Below are 21412 nucleotides of genomic sequence, written 5' to 3'. Positions count from 1 at the left end.
TCAGCTTGGGTTCCATCAAAGTGTGGAAGGAAATGTGGCCTACACCACAAAGATGGATCCGGTCCACCCCCCAAATACATGCAATGGTCCTGCCGAATACAAGTGAAACTCTTGGTAGTTCTACCATCCTCAGGGCCTAGGTTTACTGGGTGATGGGCCAAAACCCAAAAGACCAAAAGGAGACACATTCTCCCAGCACTCCCAGGGTAGGCTGGGTGTCACACTCCAGAGCCACTGGTTCTGTAACCCACGCTGCCCTGTGCTGGGGAGATGGTATAGGCTCCGAGGAACGGTGGCTTCGGGTCACAGCCAACTCTGGGGACCATTTTAAGTTTCAGAGATGCTGTGTGGTTACTGCTGGTAACACACTCCCAGAGCACAGGAGGTAGTTTTGTGGGGACGTGAAAGCAGCATTTGCTGGTAGAAGTGCCTACTGTGGTCTCAGCAAAATACTTCCCTGGCCTTTTAATTCAATGACATTGACCACGACTCAGCACGACCTCCCAGCATGAGGCTTTCTTCGCGATGTCTTCCCCAAGCCCACTCTGCTCTCCTTCCTCCTCACGGTTCTCTCTCCCCCAGGAATGCTGATCTGCACCGTCCTGGTTTTCCTGGTTCATTCCAAGTCACCCTTCAGAGGCAGGTCAACCGTGACTTCCTCAAAGCACCATCCCTAGCCCTGGAATACTCATCCACACAGCATTTACTTCCTCTTCAGCACACTCACCACAACTGCCGTTCACAGACGGACTCTGGAACGATCTCTCCTCCCTCTAGGGCAGACCCTCCACCCACTCAGGGGCTCTGTGTCTTTCAGTGTGAATATCTGCCAGTGGGCGGCACAGGAAGGAATGAATGAATCTACCTCCTGCCCTTCCCAGGAATGTGAGCGCTATCACAACCAGCTCCAGGACTTCTCAGTATTACAAAGGCTCCACCAGAAAGTGTACTTTCACACTCCCAGACCCTTGTGTGTGTCCCCCACCCGCTCCTCCTGGGAGTAGAGCATTCCATCAGAAATATTCCACCCTTCGCACCGGGTAAGAGGCCAAGGTGAATGCAAGTGCGTGAGGCTTGAAAAGGTCCCACAAGTGATTGAGATTTTTCCTACCCAGAAACAGAAGGTTTGTCCAAGGCTCCCAACTGAGGCTCAGAGAGTTTACATGACTTGCCCCAGGCCACAGAACAGTGAGTCTGGACCAGGAAACAGGACTCATCCTCGGTCATGTACATTTTCTCTTCCAGAAGCTTTCCCCAGTCCCAAAGGCTGTGCCGGAAATATATGCATTTCCTCAGCAAACCTGAGCTCATTTGTTTGTCAAATTACCAGAGTTTCTATGATGTTTATATAGTTTGGAAACTTTTTTTTTTTTATTGTGGTAAAATACACAAAACATAATCTTTACTATTTTAACCATTTTAAAGTGTATAATTTACTGGCCTTAAATACATTCACAATGTCACCACTATCTAGTTCAAGAACATTTTCGCCACCCTGAATGGAGACCCCATGCCCCTTAAGCAGGAAGTCCCCATTCCTCCCTCTCCCCAGCTCCTGGTAACCACTAATCTACTTTCTGTTACTATGGATTTTTCTATTCTAAATATTTCATATAAATGAATCATATAACATGTGGCCTTTTGTGTCTGGCTGGTTTCACTTAGGATAATGTTTTCAAGGTTCATCCACGTTGTAACCTATGTCAGTACTCTATTCCTTTTTGTGGCTGAGTAACAGTCTATTGTTATGGACAGACCACATTTGTTTATCCAGTTGATGGACATTTTGGTTTTTCCACTTTGGCTGTTGTGATAGCACTTCTATAAACATCTGTACACAAGTTTTTGTTTGAATACCTGTTTTCACGTCTTTTGGGTATAGAACTACACGTTGAATTGGTGGATCATATGGCAATTCTATGCTTAGCTTTTTGAAGAACTGTCAAATTGTTTTCCATACTGGCTGTACCATTTTATATTCCTATTAGCAACATATGAAGGTTCTATTTTCTCCACATCTTAACCAACACTTGTTATTTTCTGGTTTTGTTGTGTTTTGTATAATAGCCATCCTAATGGGTGTAAAATGGTATCGTGTTGAGACTTTAATCTGCATCTTCCTAAGGACTAATGATGTTGAGCATCTTTTCATGTGCATTTTAGCCATTTGTGTATCTTCTTTGGAGAAATGTCTGTTGCCCACTTTTAAACTGGGTTTGTTAACTTTTTATTGTTTTGTTTTAAGAGTTCTTTATATATTTTGGATACTAGGACCTTATCAGATACATGATTTGCACATATTTTTACCCATTCTTCGGAATGTATTCTCACCTTCTTTGATAGTGTTCATGGATGCACAAAATTTTCAATTTGATGAAGTCCAATTTACCTATTTTTCTCTTTATTGCTTTGCTCTTGGTGTCGTGTCTAAGAAGTCATTGCCAAATCCAAGGTTATAAAGATTTACCCATGTGTTCTTTTACGAGTTTTATAGTTTTGGTTTTTATAGTTAGGACTTTAATTCAACAGTTTGAGAACTTTTAGGTGAAGTTTATTTCCTTATGGATTATTTGATGTTTTAGTTAAAACAGGAACATTATCTTTGTATAAATTACTCCTTTCTAGTCTCATCATTAAAAAAATCAATAACGAAATTGTGTAAAGCACAACCATTGCTAACAATGCATGAACATAACATATATGTCTATCCTTATAAAACAAGAAAAACAGTGTTAAATATCGTGATAAGATTAGAAGACCCAAAGCTTTTTACTAATATTTCATTCCTCTTTCCTATATTCATCCCTTCTCCTGTTTTCCCAAAAGTTCCAGTTTGGCAACATACATCTAATACACCCCCAACTTCTGTTCCCAATGCCTTATCCCGGGACTGCTCTGGAAATTTCACCATTCTGCTACTCCAATCAAATTAGATCAGAGAGCTCTTTTTGGAACCAGCCCAAACCCTGTTTCCTTTCCAGGGCAGCCAGAGGCAACCATCACAAAGGCTGTGTGGTGAAGCCTCAGCCAGGCCAGGGCTCAATGGTCCTTTGAAATGACCTCCTTCAGAGCTCAGGTGGGAATCAGTGGTCAAATTGGAAAACGCATCTTCATACCCACAACCATTTCTCTTACCCTACTTCCAAATCCCAACCCCTTCCTACCATGTAATATATTGGGAGAGCAGATGTTAAATTCTCAATGTACTTTTTATTTTCCACCTTAAAACAATCAATCAAGGAAAACCTGACTTCATGCTCTCTGTGGACTCACCCAGGTTCACAACCTACTACAAAGACTCTTGATATGTTTGGTTCCTTGAAACTAAGCTTCCCCTGAATACCATGCTATAATTTCATTTGAAATGATTTATATCAATGACGGGTGGCCCTTAGTATCTCTCCCCATAATCCTATAAATTTCCACTACCCTACTCTGAAAAGGGAACACACTGAGAGAGGAACAGAATATAAAAGCCCTGCTAAATACTTCCCTCATCAATGTAGATGAAATATGCAGAATTATTACACTGGGTCATCTCGATGGCAACTCCAACCGTGAACTTTGATGGTCTGGCCAGACATCAGGTCATTCCCTCCTGGGAGGGCCCCTTGCCCAGCTGAGCACGTGCAGAATTGAGGCCAGGACAAAAGACTTCCTACAAAAGTCTCAGGGAGTCCTGGCTTTAAATTACAGAGTGGAGGAGCTTTGGCAGAGGAAAATCTTGGCCCTCGTCTGGAACATTTCTGACTCCTGGGGCCACCTGGGGAAGGGTACCACATTGGGGTTGAATTTCCCAGGCCCCATTTAGATTGGAGTGGATCCATGAGGCACAATATTACAGAAAGGTTGAAATGGAAGGAACCTTAGAGCTCATTTTACCCAATTCAATGACTTCCACAGATGGAGAAACTGTGGCCCAGTGAAGTGAAGAGTCTTGTCCAAAATCATTTTTGGCAGCAAAGGACAGTCAAGGTAGAACCCACACACATTTCTTCAACACCACTGCAGTCAATTTTCTACTATCTAATGCTATTTCTCCAAGCTTAACCTTTAGAACTGGCTCTACTTGAGGTCACTCTCGGGCTTAAAGTATGGAAATAGAAGAATCTGGATAGTGTTTGGATAAATTTCCTCCTTCGTTCCCATGCTGCAAATTATCCAATGCTTAGTCACTCTGGATCATACTCATTAACCTCAAACACCACACGCATAGACCAAAAGGGTTAAGACAGGAGAGGAAGTGGAGAGAAAAGGTTAATACTAACCATCTCTTCTGTGATGTTGACAAATTAGAGACAAGGATTTGTGTCCTCAGAAACTGGAGGGCAGAATTCTACCTCTTCTTTTCCGAATCCACAAAGGTGGGGTGGGGGGGAGATGGGTAGGTAGGGTTGGGATGGGCAGGGTGTGAGGGTCGGGGAGACTGCAGGGCCTTTCACCTTCTTTCTTTCTCAAAATCCTTCTCAAATCTGGTTTCAGCTGCAGTTGTGCACTTTGATTATATTTACATTTTAAAAGCTTTCAGTGTTTATGAACAAGATTAAAACATGCATGTAATTTACATCTCCAAATTTGTGTTTATATTTTTTCACAATAAAGTCATTGCTTTCCTTGGAAAGGTACCCACTGAGGAGGGCTGTGCAACGCCAATTTTAATTACTGTGCATTTTGTGAGGGTTCGTAGCTGTTGCTTCACGCTGGGTTACTGAGCTGTATTTACTCCGACTTGGATGAACCCACCCCCTTTTCCTATCATTACATTTTGAAATCTGTCATAACAACCTCACCTCATTGAACCTCCAACTAAACTTCAATTAAAAGCGAGCAACCCCAGCTGATTCTCCTTCTCTACAAGCCTTGTCGATCACGTTCCTTTCTCCATGGAACTGCTTTCCTCAAATCTTACCACTTAAAAATACACACCACACGCTCTGCCAGCGCAGTGTGAGGAACGGAGCTGTGGGTAAGTATAGCTCAAGAAATAGCCAGGAGCAACCTATCACTGAGAACCTAAGCCCCTAATTACCATGCCACGCACACAGCACTGGAAGAAGCCAGCCAAGCTGAAGGAGAAAAGGCTCGATCCAATCAGTGGGAAATCTCATTTCACTACGGAGGAGATGAAGCTGCACATATCCTATTTTCAAAAATAGTTTAACTCTTCATCAGACACATTGAGGGCGGAACTTTCATTCTAAAATAATACTGTTTTAAAGTCACAGTACCCTTGTTTGTCTGCAAGCACTCGAAAGGTCCTCAAACATTTAGACATTGTTTATCACATGCACACTCTTGAATACTTCCACAGAAGTATTTTTAAATAAGTCTTACTATTTCTGATATAGAGAAAAATTGAGGTACAAAGAAATTAGGTGTCCCATCAGTGCCACCAAAGCACTGGGCGAGGATCTAAGCTTGAATCCAGGGATTATCGCAAGTCTACGTGAAGCTCCATCCACTGACTGTGGCGCCAGCCTCACCTGAGGCCAGGGTCACCTGAGGTCAGGAGAGTGCCAGCCAGTTCTCTCTTCAGCAAGTCTTATGACCAACCTAACTCTTCCCCCTTCTTTTCTTTTCTTTCTTTCTTTTTTTTTTTTTTTTTAACAAGTGCTGTTTGTTTTAGGAATGATCATGCCTACATGGCTTTTTTTTTTTTTTTGCGCCACACTCACCAGCATGTGGGATCTTAGCTCCCCAACCAGGGATTGAACCAGTGCCCCCCGCATTGGAAGTGCAGAGTCTTAACCCCTGGACCGCCAGGGAAGTGCCCACTTCCCCTTTAGAGGCTACACGCTGCTCCCGATCGCCTCGCCGGAGCTGGAGACTGGCCTCATCCCTGCTGGGTCCCCCCGCCTGATCTCCCGAATGTGCTCAGCCAACTGGTTCACCTGTTGCTCTGTTGCTCACATCCAGTTTTTTCCCTCAGAATTACTGTCACCATCGCTTAGACATTTATACACTGAGATAAATAAATAAATAAATAAATAAATAAGGAAAGGTGTATAAAAGTATATCATAAGAATGCAAACAAAATGACAGCAGAGAGTGGTGATATTATTTTCAACTAAAGGACAGTTCATAGCAAAAAAAAAAAAAAAATGAATTGGAGAGCACAACACAGAATGAGGAAAAAATAGGGCATTAATAGAGCATCAAAATAAGGTATGCTAAGAAAAAGGAAAAAAATAGAATTATTATGGTTGAACATCTTTAATCCACCCCTATTTTTCCTATTAGACAAAGGATACCAAAACAAGATCCCAACTAAATAAGAGGGATAGAGGACTTGAAAATAAAATTAAATAAGGACAAACTGAAAGACATAACGAACTTAGACTATTATGAGGAAACCCCAATTTTTCAAGCACACATGAAATAGCTACTGAAGTGGTTATATACTGAGCTACAAAAGAGCTTCAAAAAATTCCAAAAAGCAGTTGTTTTATAGCCCAGACTCTTTGGCTACAAGTTATCAAAACACTTAAGCTATGAATTAAAACAAGGTAGACATAAAATCTCCTAGAACTCTTAGAATAAAAAAAACACTATAAAAATCAACTATAAATAACTCTTCATATTTACAGGAAAATAATATAAAAATACTGCAAAACAAAATTATGGGATGCTCCCAAAGATATTCTTAGAGGTAAATTCATACACTAAAAACTTTCATTATTTTTTTTTTAAAAATGAATGTGCTAAGCAATTGAAAATTTAAAATCAAAGAGGCATACCAAAGAAAGAAAATAACAAAGAGAGAAAACCAATGAAATATTTATAAAGCAAAAAGTCAGAATTTATAAAGCCACAATATAATTTCTTAGAAACAAAAATAAAACACATTACCCAAAACAATAATGGAAAGTCACTTAAAAATCTGTTCAATAAAAAGATAAACATAAAATAATTTGATATATGAAGGGGATAAAACATATGGAAGCGCTTATAATCATAAGAAAGTATTGAGGTTAACATTAATATAGAACACAATACTAATAAATGAAAAATTTTGATGAAGTTGGCAACTTTCTGGAAAAAACTGACATAAGACATAAAGAAAAATGAAATTAGGCCTATAAATCTGAGAATGCAGATTAAATTAAAAATTATCTTCAAATAAGGCTTTAAGCCGAATAGTTTTACAGTGAAGTATTTCAAACTTTCAAGGAAGAACTAACTCTCACATATTTTCTCTTCCAGAGTAGAAGGTAATGGGAAGCTATATGATTTATTTTCTTAAATTAATATAAAAACCTCACATAAGAGACTAAATCAATCTCCTTATGAAAATAAATGTAAAATCCTCAAAAGATTATTAGTAAATATGATTCAATAAAATGTTATAAGAATTAGTGGGAACTTAGTGGGATTTGTCCCAGGAATGCAAAAATAGTTTAATATTTAATATTAGGGCCTCTTTGAAGTATTGTATCACTAGGGAAATTACGTAAAACTGTGATCATCTCAGTGTTTTTTTGATCTCAGCAGATATTTTTGATCATATACCTAGAAAAATCCAAAAGACTCCATTGTTACTGTATTAAAAGGGAGGTTTAAAAAGTGGTTGGCTATGAACAGTCAAAGCTCAATAGCTCTTCTGTGCAGCAGCAATAAACACTTTAAAAATATGAAAAAAATCCCACCCACAATATCAAGAAAAATAAATGAGGAATAACATTAACAAGACATGTTTAAGACCTATAAGAAAAATCTTCAGAATTCTACTGAAAGATACCAAACAATGCCTGAAAGGGACAGAGCCAGGCTTCTCAAATACCTTCCAACTCTAATATAGAATACAAAGTCAAATAAATGTATCAAGAGGAAAAAACTGCAAAGTATATTAAAAAAAATTGAGGTGAATGTCATGTAACAGAAAACCAACCATTTTAAAAGTGTACAATTTAGTGGCATTTAGTACATTCACAGTGTTGTGAGTCATAATCACCTCTATCTAGTTCCAAAACATTTCCATCATCCCAAAGTAAAACACTGTACCCATTAAGTGGTTTCTCCCTACTTCCCTTCACATTAACTTTATGATTTTACTCTAGTAATAAATACCATACTGAACAGAAAAGAACAAAATGAGAAAAATGTTGATGAGTATCATTTACTTGTATTAGCAGATTTTACAGTGGATATGGTATTTCTCATTTATGACCACTTCCTAGCAGAGTACTGGTACAACATAGTAAGCGCTTGAAGATGTTTGTTGAATGAATAGTAAATGACCAATATACTAAAAAAAATTAAAAGACTATTTAAAAAATTAAAGTCTTACACTTGAATATGGCTGGTCGTACAAATGTCTTTGCTTTATCAAAAGAAATTACCAGAGTTACCTTAAAAACAAATTCTTAAAATATCAACATTTATTTACTGCATTGAAGTTAAGCACATACCCATTAATACAGAAACCATTAGAAAATCATTTGGCTTCCCTAATCTGCACATTGGTATTTGTAAATTAGGGAACAAGTATTAGCCTTCTATCAACAGGCAATATTATTAAAGAGTTAGTAATCGATTTTTTGTCAGATTCCTAGCCATAGGACAAGATCTTTTAATCATGTTATTATTTTTAGAATGAAAATTAGTGATCTCAATCAGAGCTTGCAGTTAAAAGTACACTTGCTTTTCAGAAAGTTAAGTGGTCTGTCAGTGCACTGACCTTGTCAAACATCTATTGATGGCATAAAGAGATTAAAACCAGAGACAGTGTTTTTACATCCTGAGCACTAACTGACACTGAGTGCTTTTCCAGGGGGTCATGTCTCAATAGAGTACCCAGTGCTGTATACCGGGGCCACCTTCCACACTGTCCTGTCAAAGCGGGGTACAGAATTCACATAACAGGAACCACAAACATGCACGTCCCACTTGTAGTCTGAAATTGACAAGAACACTTCAAGATTTCTGTGTTCTTTACTCTGTGTTCTCTCATCTAAAACTGCGGTCATTACTTTTAACACAGGCTCAGGCAAGAGTGACAATGCTGAAGTTACTTAACCCTCACATGTCAGGCAGACTTCAGCGAGACTTCTAAAATGTACCATTTCCTTTTTAACGTTTTCCTGAATCTCATCCTGCAGCCCACCTACATATCGCTGACCCTTGAATAACATGGGTTTGAACCACTTACATGTCCATTTTTTCCAACAAATATAGTACCTGTATTTTCATTTCACAGATCTTTAAATTAACCAAGTATGGGGGAAAGTGTGTGTTCAATTAGAGATCACCATATGTGAATCAAAAGAACTAGGATCTGAGTCTTGATTCTATCCAAACTGTTTCCTGCGCTTGGGTGAGTCATTTATCAATTCATTTGTTTTTGAGGCAGAGATAGCAGTATGTGGATTTTTGACTGTTCAAGGGTCAACCTAATCTAACAACACATTATATGTTATTTGTAGGCAGCAGAAGGCTTACTGATAGGGCATCCCTATAATATATCGTTTTTTTTCCCCTTAAATGATGGAGCAAAATGTACAAGAAAAACACGTTTGATTATTATTTATAGTCAGAACATGGTTTTCTTTTCTAATCATGAAATTCTGAACACAAAAACTTGCAAGATGGAGAGAGTAATCCAATGGGCCTGAAGAAATTAACCAATTAAAGGTACTTAGGGCTGCTCTGATTTATGCCCTATAGTAAGACAGAAAATCAATTCTCTTTTAGCCATGATTTGAAATGACTGTTGGAAATGGCAAAAGTGGGGCTACATATTCGACAATATTCTATTTGGCACATTCTGTTATTTTTATTTAAGCATTTTGCTAAAAGAAAGAAAGCAGCAATTCACAAGTAACCCTTAATATGTTATGTCCTTCATGAGTCATTTCACCCTATTATCATTTCACCTTTCCAAAAAGGTCTCAGGTCATCTGGCCCCCAGAATAGAGTTCATTCTGTGTATGCCTGACATCAACTGTTTCTATGTATGCTCTAGTAGGAGATATGCTATAAATACATGCTGAATCAAGAAATCCAGCTGAAATCAGCTGGGGTGCAGGGGAGAACGATCACCTGAGAGGTGGGAGCAGGTAGCATAGGAAAACATGAGAAATAGGTACGCATTTTGATTGGCTGGTGAGTTTTTAATACTCGAAGTTTCATATTTTAAAATAAATCTATCTACAACGCCATACTTAAAGATTTTCTTCTTTTTTCCTTTTTTTAATTTGTGCACACATTTACAGCATTTTCATTCTTGAGTCTGCTGGTGTAGCTTTACTGTTAGTCTTGGAAGACCTTTGCAGTCTATTGGGAGGAAAGCTGTCATAATGCATTTTATCTTTTCCCTTCCACTGCCACAAAATGCTCAGTTGCTTCAAAACCTGTATGTGTGTCATGGTGTAAAGCAGAGTGAGTCCATTGGCCTGTGGAACCAGGGTACTTGGGGCCGAACAGGGATATGAATCCACACATTTTCCCTTTTCTCTATCAGGGTAGGTCTCGGAAGGCCCCTGGGAGTGCTGGCTGACCCTTGGGTTTCCATGTAAAACATCACCAGACAAAGCCATCCTCTGGTAACTCTTGCTGGGCCACCCAGGAAGAGAACAGACATGTCAGCTCCTGTGTCCCTACTACAGAGGGGGCTGAGCTGCTTTCTATCCCTACTCCAAGGCCTGTGAGGGGTCCAATGAGAAGACAACCTCTCTATGTCTTCATTCCTTCACTAGATCACAAAACCCCTTGCCGTTACAAGCCAAAGGGAGAAAAACAAAATCTTTACAAAGCAAAAAGTTTAATAATAAATAAACACCCCATTTTAACTATGCTGCAATTATTATGGCAAGATGCCATCTGCACAGAATGCAGGCATCCCCTCTTCAATGCCACCTAGCACCATGTGTAAGACCTTCCAAGTACAAAGAAGAGTTGGAGGGCTTCCCTGGTGACGCAGTGGTTAAGAATCCGCCTGCCAATGCAGGGGACATGGGTTCAGGCCCTGGTCCGGGAAGATCCCACATGCTGCGGAGCAACTAAGCCCATGTGCCACAACTACTGAGCCTGCACTGTAGAGCCCACAAGCCACAATTACTGAGCCCACGTGCCACAACTACTGAAGCCCGCGCGCCTAGAGCCCGTGCTCCGCAACAAGAGAAGCCACCACAATGAGAAGCCCACGCACCGCAATGAAGAGTAGCCCCGACTCGCCGCAACTAGAGAAAGCCCTCACACAGCAACAAAGACCCAACGCAGCCAAAAATAAATAAATTAATGAATAAAAAAAAAAAAAGAAAAGGTTGGTGACCACTGGGGTAGATGGTGGGGTGAGAAATGGTACAACATGAGCGATGACAGAAAAAGGCATGACTCGACTTCTACTGTGCTTCTGACTTCCCACCAAGAACCATCCTCAAAGTGAGGAGTAGACAGATTAAGAGGGTTTCACACCCTGGTTAGGCGGAAACACTAAGAGAATGCTAAAAGCATTTTATGTTACTTTACATGGCAGCCCCAGAAAAAAAAAAATGCACTAAGAGCACTGAAGGAAATTACATCAGGAAAAGGCTAAAGCTCTAGCTCTTCCTAAGGCAGGATCCCCAAACTACAGACTTTTAGGTTTGCCCAAGGTTCCAACAGTCACGCCAGGGGCTATACGGTGCAGTATCCAGAAACATGGACTTTTGAAAATCCAGTTCTGCTTTTGTCATAGGTGTCCCCCAGGGGAAGTTACCTAACTTCTCTAGACATCATCTTTCTCATCCATAAAACAGGATAATGATAGTACCTAATAAATGTGAGGACGAAATGGGGCAACGTGTAAGAGGTGTTCAGGAGGGTGCCTTCCACATGACAGCTGATCAGTAAATAGGCACAATGATTTTATTTTAGAGTTACATAGAGAATATTTTAGTACTTAGAAAAGAAAGCAACGATTACTAGGGTCCACCATGAGTTCCCAAAGACCAGATGATGTTCTGTCTCCAGTTTCCTCTGGTCCTTTTTTTTTTTTGGCCACACTGCACGGCATGAGGGATCTTAGGTCCCCGATGAGGGATCAAACCCCCAGCCCCTGCCGTGGAAGCCTTAACCACTGGACCAACAGGGAAGTCCCTCCTCTGGTCTTAAACATAATGTATCTGGATTTCTGTAAGGTATCTGTCAAGGACTTATAAGATCTCCCAGTAGGTGATCTGGAAATGTATGAACTGGTTGTTAATATGGTTAGATGGACTCGTAGCTAAGTCTGAATAGTTGTATCTAAGGGTAAGTGTTGTTCAGTAAGTACTTATTGAGCTTACTCTGTGTCCAGCACGTTCTAGATGCTAGGGATTCACAACTGAATATAACAGACAAAAATTCCTGCCCTTGTGGAGTTTAGATTCTACTGAAAGGAGGCCGTAAAATGATAACCAAATAAATCATACAGTATCCTAGAAGGTAGAATGTTAAGGGGAGAAACTCGAACAGAGCAAGGGCACTGGGACTGTGGGATGGGGCGTTACATGCGAAATCCGTTCATCTCACGGGCACGCTATCTCTGCAACCAACAGAGAGTTTACTGCTTGGGCTGGGTTAGCTCCCTCTCCAACCTCCCTCCCTATCATTATACCTGCAGCACTTCTTCCTTCCACTACGAGAACCTCATTACTCTTAGTAATACTTGTGTGTTTAGCGTTTCCCTTTGTTGCTGAGCTGAAAGCTCCTGGAGTCTAGAAAAGGATGACAAGACTGACGAAGCATCAGAGCACTCGAGGAAGAGTTGAAGAAAGTGGAGATACACTGTCAGGGGAAGGAGAAGAGTGGAATGGGCCACACTGGACATCTGCCATATTTCAAGGCCAATGTCATGGAAAAGGGTTTAAAGTAATTCTGGGTCACTCCAGACACTGGAGTTTGGACCAATGGGGTCAAGTACAGGAGTCATTTTAGTGTTCTGAAAGTTCTTTTTCGAAGAACCATTCAAACAGAGAATGGGTATGATTAACTACGTGTTCAACCAGAAATTAAGTGACTCTCCGTGTGGAAGTTAGTTATTAACTCACACTTCTAAGGGTGAGATTCTTGCTAACTTTAAGACTATAATTTTGGTCGTTGCCAACCAATTTTCAATTAATAAAATGTTGCAAGGTAAATTTTTTTTCACTTCAAAAAAATTTTATTGAAGTATAGTTGATTTATAATGTGTTAATTTCTGCTGTACAGCAAACTGATTCGGTTATACATATATATATATATTCTTTTTCATATTCTTTTCCATTATGGTTTATCACAGGATATTGAATATAGTTTCCTGTGCTATATAGTAGGACCTTGTGTTTGTTTTTTTTTTTTACTTTTTTTGTAATGCACGGTAAATTTCTATATCTTCTAGTTTAGTTATAGTACTGTAAGTCTATATGAGTTATTTGCGAAGAAAGCCCGCAAAGAGAACAAAAAGAATATTTTTAAAGTACTAATCTATGAGTACGGAATAAGAATTATTACAGTATCCAATAAATTAAGTAGATTAATTGGGTAGAGATTTTAATGAACAATTAATCAATAAAAGTATTCAACATGAAAATCTATTACAACCCTGTTGACATTATTTAACTTTAAGCACTTGAGTTCTGCATGCTTCTAATTAGCAAGCTATAAAAGATGCCATCCATAGGAACATAATGAGAAGAACTGTTTATAATGATAATTAGTATTCATCTTCACAGAGAGGAAGGTTACATGGTTACAGGTTGCAGCAAACAAAGGGTTAAACTCATTACTGAGGAAAATACTACACTTAGGTAGCATTTATTATACACTTAACCCTATAATGCAAAGCCGTGCCTTAGAAAATACATCATAAATAAAGCTTCATGCTAAGACAGGTGAGACTGTTTTCCAAAGTGAGAAAGGAAGTATAGCGAATCCATATACCTTCACTGGACATAACGAATCCTACTGTTGTTGGTAAAGACTCAAATCTAGCAGCTGACTTTTATATTCTCTTCTTGGTTCTCAAAGCTTACCTGCATAAATGTTCCACGAAAAAATACTGTGTGTATTGTGAAGGCCAGGAAAAAAAATTTTTTTTTAATTTTTACTTTATATTGGAGTATAGTTGATTTACAATATTGTGTTAGTTTCAGGTGTACAGCAAAATGACTCAGTTACACATATACATACATCTATTCTTTTTCAAGTTCTTTTCCCATGTAGGTTATTTCCTGCATTTGGGCTGTAGCTGACCTCCTACAGAACTTTATCTTCTACTCTGAGCACCGTTGGAGGCTTCCAGTGGCAAAATCTAGGCTCAGAAGTGGGAAACATAAACCCACGGTACAAAGACCCTCACTTTTGTAATTCTGGCTTTAGATAAATCAAAGTTTTCATTCAGCAGAGATGAAGCTCCTGCCCCTTTTCACAGAAACTTTAATATCTATAAAGACCTACTTGGTGAAGCCAAAATCACTTTATAGACACATGGTTGAAGCCATCAAAGCGTCTCTTCACCTCTCACTGTACCTCTGAGCTGACAGACAGAATCTGTTACTGTACTGACAAAGAACCCGCCAACACCTGGCAATAATTAGAGCTGACGGCCCTTTTCTAGACCCAGCACTGTGTAACTGTCAATATTAAATGTTTCTTCTATTTGTTCTATGTGCAAGGCTCAGACTGAACAAATCTTAGACAGGTTCCTAGCCTGAAGTCACGGAGACATTTAGTGCAGGTCATGGGCCGGGCACAGCAATGATCAGGGCAAACCCAGATCCCTGTGCACAGTAAGCCAGTGGTCAGACAGTACGGCCCGCTGCATGAACCCCCTCTGAGCTGCGCAGGTGCCCTAGCAGACCTCATCTAGATTTTTTCAATTTTTCTTTTTTTGGCTGCGCCACACAGCTTGCAAGATCTTAGTTCCCCCACCAGGGATTGAACCTGGGCCCCGGCAGTGAAAGCGCCGAGTCCTAACCACTGGACTGCCAGGGAATTCCCACCAGACCTCATTTAAAAAGAGAAAAATCAAAGGACCTTAATAGAGATATTGGGGGGGCTTACTTTTCATCATCACATGCCTTTAAAAGGAACCAGCTCTGATCAATACAGCCTCTCCTGCATCCTGTGTCTTTTCAATCTGTGAAGCAGGAAGATAGATGTATTGATGTTGGCACTAATCCCACTATGTCCTCCAATTAAAAAAAAAAAAAAAAAAGTCTCTTGAGGGACTGTCTATTTATATCCACACAGTCATTTTTATTAAAAAGTCATTTATTATTTTTTAAAAAATCATAAAAAACAAGGAAGACTATGAAGACATCACTCCTGGACAAACCCTTTTGCAAACAGATCTGAGTAAAATAAAGGTAAAAAGATGAGAAGAGCAATTATGTTCAGGGAATTCATGTTCTGCTGGTGAAAGAATTCTAGTACCTAGAAGGTCCTTTATTTTATTATTATTATTTGTTTTTATTTAAGACCTTATTTTTTAGAGCAATTTTAGGTTAAAATAAAATTGAGAGAAAGGTAAAAAGATTTCCCATATACCCCCTTACCCCACACATGGATAGCTTCTACCATTATCAATATCATTCACTAGAATGGTACATTTTTTACCAAGTATGAACCTACATTGACCCGCCATAATCACCCTAAGTCAATAGTTTACCTTATGGTTCACACTTGGTGTTGTACATTCTATGGGTTTGGACAAATGTATAATGATGTATATTCATAATTATAATATCATATAGAGTATTTTCATTGCCCTAAAAAATACTCTGTACTCTGCCTATTCACCCCTCAACATGAACCACTGATCTTTTTACTATCTCCATAGTTTTTTTTTTCTAGAATGTCACAGAGTTGGAATCATATTGTATATTGCCTAGAAGGTCCCTTATTAATGACTTCATTCACTCATTCATTCGTTCACAGGTGATCATTGGGGACCAACGAAACAGACAGGGTCCAAGCTCTCACGGAGCTTATTCCATCCTTTGGCAAAACCAGACAACAAACAAACAGGACAATTTCAGGTAGCAACTAGAAAAGTCAACAGGGCGACGTGAAAGGGTGTCATGTGATCATTAAGGTTCCTCTCAGCACTAATACCACCCGATTTTTATTCATATCATAAAGGTATAATGAGGACTATTAGTCCTTTGGATGAAACGGCCAGTTTGAAATGACAGAATGTACTAGTAACAGTAGGTATAAAACCCCAAAAATATAATCACATAAAATTAAAAAGAAGAAGCAATACACGATCCCAATTGCCACCATATCCTCGATGCTCTGGGGAAGAATTTATTTACCATTTCATTGCAGCCATACTGAAAAGGTAGAGAAAGAATCACAGGCTTGTGCTAAGAAAATTTGCAAATAACATGGCAGGATTGCAGAATGCAAATGTACATGCCGCCGCGCCATCTGTTCAATATGATGGCAACACTGGGAAAAGGCCCTGAAAGAAATGATGTTTGAAATCATTAAAAAAATAACATGTCAAGTTTAAAATACTCAGGAATCTTAAACCCAGCATCAACACATTCAGCAACCATATGGCCCTACAGCAGGTTACAGAAAAAAAAAAAATCACCCTGCCTGCATTTTCTACTTCAACCCAATGGTTTCTAAAACAGGTTTCTTTTTTTCTGTTGAATTCCTTGGTGTTTACAGCTTCTTGAATTATAACTAGAATAATAATATGCATTTCACCCTTTCTGAAACAGTAGATAATGTAGTGAGGAAGATTAAAGTCAGCTGTTCCAGAAAAAGGGATGTGGAGGTGACTACGTATAACTTGACAAACACATCTTGTTTCAGGTCTCTTGGTCTATCCATATTGATCTCACAGTCTCAGTAATAATTGCCAACCTCACTGAGTGCCTTAACTTTCCAGGCGCTGTGCTGAGTGCTTTATAGTCATCACATAATCCAATCATCACAATTTTACAAAGTGGATACCATTTTACCACATTTTGAAAAAGAAAACTTCCTCAATATCATATGGCTAGCCTGGGGCAGGGCCATAGTTCAAACCCAACTTTGCAGGCCAAGTCTGCGTTCTCAACTACCATTCCATGCAATACATCAGTATTCAGATGTTGGTGTGGAGCAACCTGAGTTGACTTTGCAAGCTTAAGAAATGAGCAATGTATGTTTAGGGTAGAGCTAGCTCCCTTGTCTCATCAAAAAGAGATTCCTGGAGAAGTGCCTTAAATTAAACTCTAAGGAACAGAGATAGTGGTCTACAGGAAAATTCTTCCAGAGGCAGAAGACAGAAATGACAGTCACAGAGCTGGGAAAACCAGGAGCAAATGGTGGACACTGAGTGAATACTGCCAGTGATGTTCTTGAGAAAGGAGTTAGAAGATTAACATCAGCAAAACCTAACCTGTCCCCCACAATAAGTCAGAGACTTAAATTTCAACCTAACTTTTTAAATGACATCTACAAAACCATCATTTACACTGTCAGTAATAGATGATATGTCCTACTACATAACCCAAAGCAGCCACCACCAGAGAAGTGACTTTATCTCAATCAGAGAAGTGGAGTTTTAGTTAGAGAAAGCTTTCCAGCACCTGCCCAAGGATACGCCAGTTGCACATAATACAGTGGTTGACCAGCACTGCAGAGATGTGTGTCGATCAAATCAAGCAAAGGGTTTGTGATAAATAGTTCAACCCGTGAGATGGAAAAGCAGCCTGAAGTCCATTGGTTAGATTATAGTTCATAATTCATCTCACAAGCCAATTCCAATGGTTGGTAAAAATTACAAAATTTATAAAGGCCTAGAGAATTATAAATTTATAACAGAAATCCTTGGGGCTTCAAATGAATTAAAAAACGAGTTTCATTCAACTTAATAGTTTCACACAGTATCTTGGGGATACAGTGGGAGCCCAATTCTTGATGACTGGATAGCAGCGTTAATTCATATGTAAAAATCAGTATAGGCAGACCTCGTTTTACCGCACTTCACTTTACTGTGCTTTACAGATATTGTGGTTTTTTACAAATTGAAGGTTTGTGGCAACCCTGAGTCGAGCAAATGGACACCATTTTTTTATGGACCCCATTTTTCCAACAGCATTTGCGCACTTCATGTCTCTGTGTCATATTTTGGTAATTCTCACAATATTTCAAACTTTTTCATTATTATATTTGTTATGTTGATCAGTGATCTTTGATGTTACCATTGCAAAAGATTACAACTTGCTAAAGGCTCAGATGATGATTAGTACTCTTTAGCAAGAAAGTATTTTTAAATTAAGGTATATACTGTTTTTTTATTTTAGAAATAATGCTATCACAAACTTAACAGACTACTGAATAGTGTAACAACTTTTATACACACTGGTAAACCAAAAAAATCATATGACTCGCTTTATTGTGATATTTGCTTCATTTCAGTGGTCTGGAACTGAAACTGCAGTATCTCTGAGATATGCCTATATTACCTCAAAAGGTCAGGGTCTGGCGCATACATTTTATTTTATTCATTTATTTATTTTTAACATCTTTATTGGAGCATAATTGCTTTACAATGGTGTGTTAGTTTCTGCTGTATAACAAAGTGAATCAGCTATACATATACATATATCCCCATATCTCCTCCCTCTTGCGTCTCCCTCCCACCCTCCCTATCCCACCACTCTAGGTGGACACAAAGCACCGAGCTGATCTCCCTGTGCTATGCGGCTGCTTCCCACTAGCCATCTGTTTTACATTTGGTAGTGTATATATGTCAATGCTACTCTCTCACTTCGTCCCAGCTTACCCTTCCCCATTCCCGTGTCCTCAAGTCCGTTCTCTACATCTGTATCTTTATTCCTGTCCTGCCCCTAGGTTCTTCAGAACCTTTTTTTTTTTTTTTAGATTCCATATATATGTGTTAGCATACTGTATTTGTTTTTCTCTCTCTGACTTACTTCATTCACTCTGTATGACAGTCTCTAGGTCCATCCACCTCACTACAAATAACTCAATTTCGGTTCTTCTTATGGCTGAGTAATATTCCATTGTATATACGTGCCACATCTTCTTTATCCATTCATCTGTCGATGGACACTTAGGTTGCTTCCAGGTCCTGGCTATTGTAAATAGAGCTACAATGAACATTGTGGTACATGACTCTTTTTGAACTATGGTTTTCTCAGGGTATATGCCCAGTAGTGGAATTGCTGGGTGGTGCATACACTTTAAATGCTAAAGTTGTTTTTGTATCTACAAGACTTCTAAAAAAAAATAACAAAGCATATTTAAACAAGTTGATGAATAATTTAGGAAGAACTCAAAGGAAGTCAGACAGTAGGAACATCTGACACTTAAGTTCTCTAAATGTAGTGACAGAAATGAAGTTGTAACTGTAACCTCACCAAATGCAAAAACTGTACAAGAAATAGATGTGCATGTAGTCAGTGATTTCCAAAAATCTGCAAAGGTACATTGCTCTTTAGTTATGTCTACAAGTCAGCCAGCAAAGGAGTTATTGATACATATGGCCACAGGCATTAGTGTTAGTACAGAAAGCCATGTGGTCTCATAAAACTCTTTCCCAAAACTTTTATTTCACATTCATCTGTCTTTTGCTTTTGTCTGATGATTTTATTTCCTGACTTATTAGCAGTCTTGACTGTCTTTGGTAACTCTTTAAATCTCATGTAGCCAAAGGGTAATAAAATAAAGAGAATACCTAACCACAACAACAACTTGGGCAAAACAAGTCAATGATAAGCAGTTGTAGTTACAAACTTATCACAGAAAAAATCCATACACCAAATTCACATAAACACGTATACGTTAGTTACAGCTCACAACCTCCTACCACTTTTGCCTTTTGTTCCCTAATTCAGGACACTTGGTAAACCTCTGGCCTAGAGTGGTATTTTATTTTTGCAACAGTTAAAGATTTATGAGTAGAATATAGTTGCTTGTAGATAGAACTTGCCCTCTTTCCTCTCTACTCAGCAGGGAATCCTTACAATAAGGATGGCAAGGTTTTGCAAGCCAGAATTGGAAATATATTTCTTTTTCTTGCCTAACTGCTCTGGTTAAGACTTCCTGTACTACACTGAATAGAAGTGATCTTGTTCCTGATCTTAGAGGAAAAAAGGTCAGCTTTCTACCACGGAGTATGATATTAGCAGTGGGCTAGTCCTATATGGCCTTCATTACCTTGAGGTACAGTCCTTATATACCCAAATTGTTGAAAGCTTTTTTATCATAAAAGGATGTTGAATTTTGTCAAATGCTTTTTTCTACATCTATTGAGATATTATTTTTATCCTTCATTTGTTAATGTGGTATATTGTATATATTGATCTGTGTATGCTGAACCAGGGATAAATCCCAGTTGATCATGGTATTTGATCCTTTTAATGTACTGTTGAATTTGGTTTGCTAATATTTTGTTGAGGACTTGCTTATCATGGGTACTGGTCGGTAATTTCCTTTTCTTGTAGTATCTTTGTCTGGCTTTGGTATTAGGGAAATGTTGCCTTATAAAATGAGTTTGAAAGTGTGCCTCCCTCTTCAATTTGCAGAATTGGAGAAGGATTGGTATTAATTCCTCTTTAATGTTTGGTAGAAGTCAAGCCATCTTTTCTTTGTTGGGAGATTTTTGATTACTGATTCAATCTCCCTACTAGTAATTGGTCTGTTCAGACTTATTTCTTCATGATTCAGTCTTGGTAGGTTGTATGTTTCTAGGCATTTTATAATTTTAACAAAAATTTTTAATGAAGTTTAAGAAACAGACTTGAATATAAATGGTTAATTTGTTTTTGATGAAGGTAATTTGTCAAAACATAATTCAATAAGGAAAAGATAATCTTTTCAAAAATGGTGCTAGAACAATGAAAGCAGGTGAACCTTGAACCTTGCCTCATACCACATAATTAAGTTGTCTCAAAATGGATCTTAGACCTAAATACAAGCACTAAAATACAAAATTTCTAGAAGAGAACACAGGTGAAAATCGTAATGACCTTGGGTTAGGCAAATATTTCTTAAATAATACACAAAAATCACAAACCACAAGAGAGAAAAATAAATGTGACTAAGTCTTTCTTCTTCAAGACATTGTAAAAAATGAAGAGATAAAGGGTAGAGGGTTTCTTTTGGGGGTGATGAAATGTTAAAAAAATTGACTGCGATAATGGTTGTATAACTCTGTGAATATACTAAAAATTACTGAAGGCTTTTAATGAGTGAATTGTATGGTGTCTGAGTTATATCTCCATAAAGCTGTTACCAAGGGAAAAAAAACAAAGAGAATCCACAGTCTGGGAAAACAGTATTTGCAAAACATATATACAATAGAAGACTCATAACCAGAATAAAGAACTCCTACAGCTCAATAATAAGAAGACGCACAACTCAATAAAACATAGGCAAAAACACAATGATGGGGTATGTCAAAGGGACACAGGAGCCACGTGAAAGAGTTACCAATGACCAAAGC

At 38.7% G+C, this 21412-nt stretch overlaps 1 protein-coding gene across 4 annotated transcripts in view; it reads right to left on the bottom strand.

Moving 5' to 3' along the window:
• AFF3 (ALF transcription elongation factor 3) overlaps positions 1–21412 on the bottom strand; it is a 561375-nt gene that overhangs the window by 297026 nt on the left and 242937 nt on the right. The window lies entirely within an intron of this gene.

The sequence above is a fragment of the Balaenoptera borealis genome (genome assembly GCF_965194805.1).
Source record: "Balaenoptera borealis genome assembly, chromosome: 15".
Taxonomy (NCBI): domain Eukaryota; kingdom Metazoa; phylum Chordata; class Mammalia; order Artiodactyla; family Balaenopteridae; genus Balaenoptera; species Balaenoptera borealis.
Note: the sequence above shows the minus strand (reverse complement) of the source record. Positions and strands in the feature narration are given on the sequence as shown.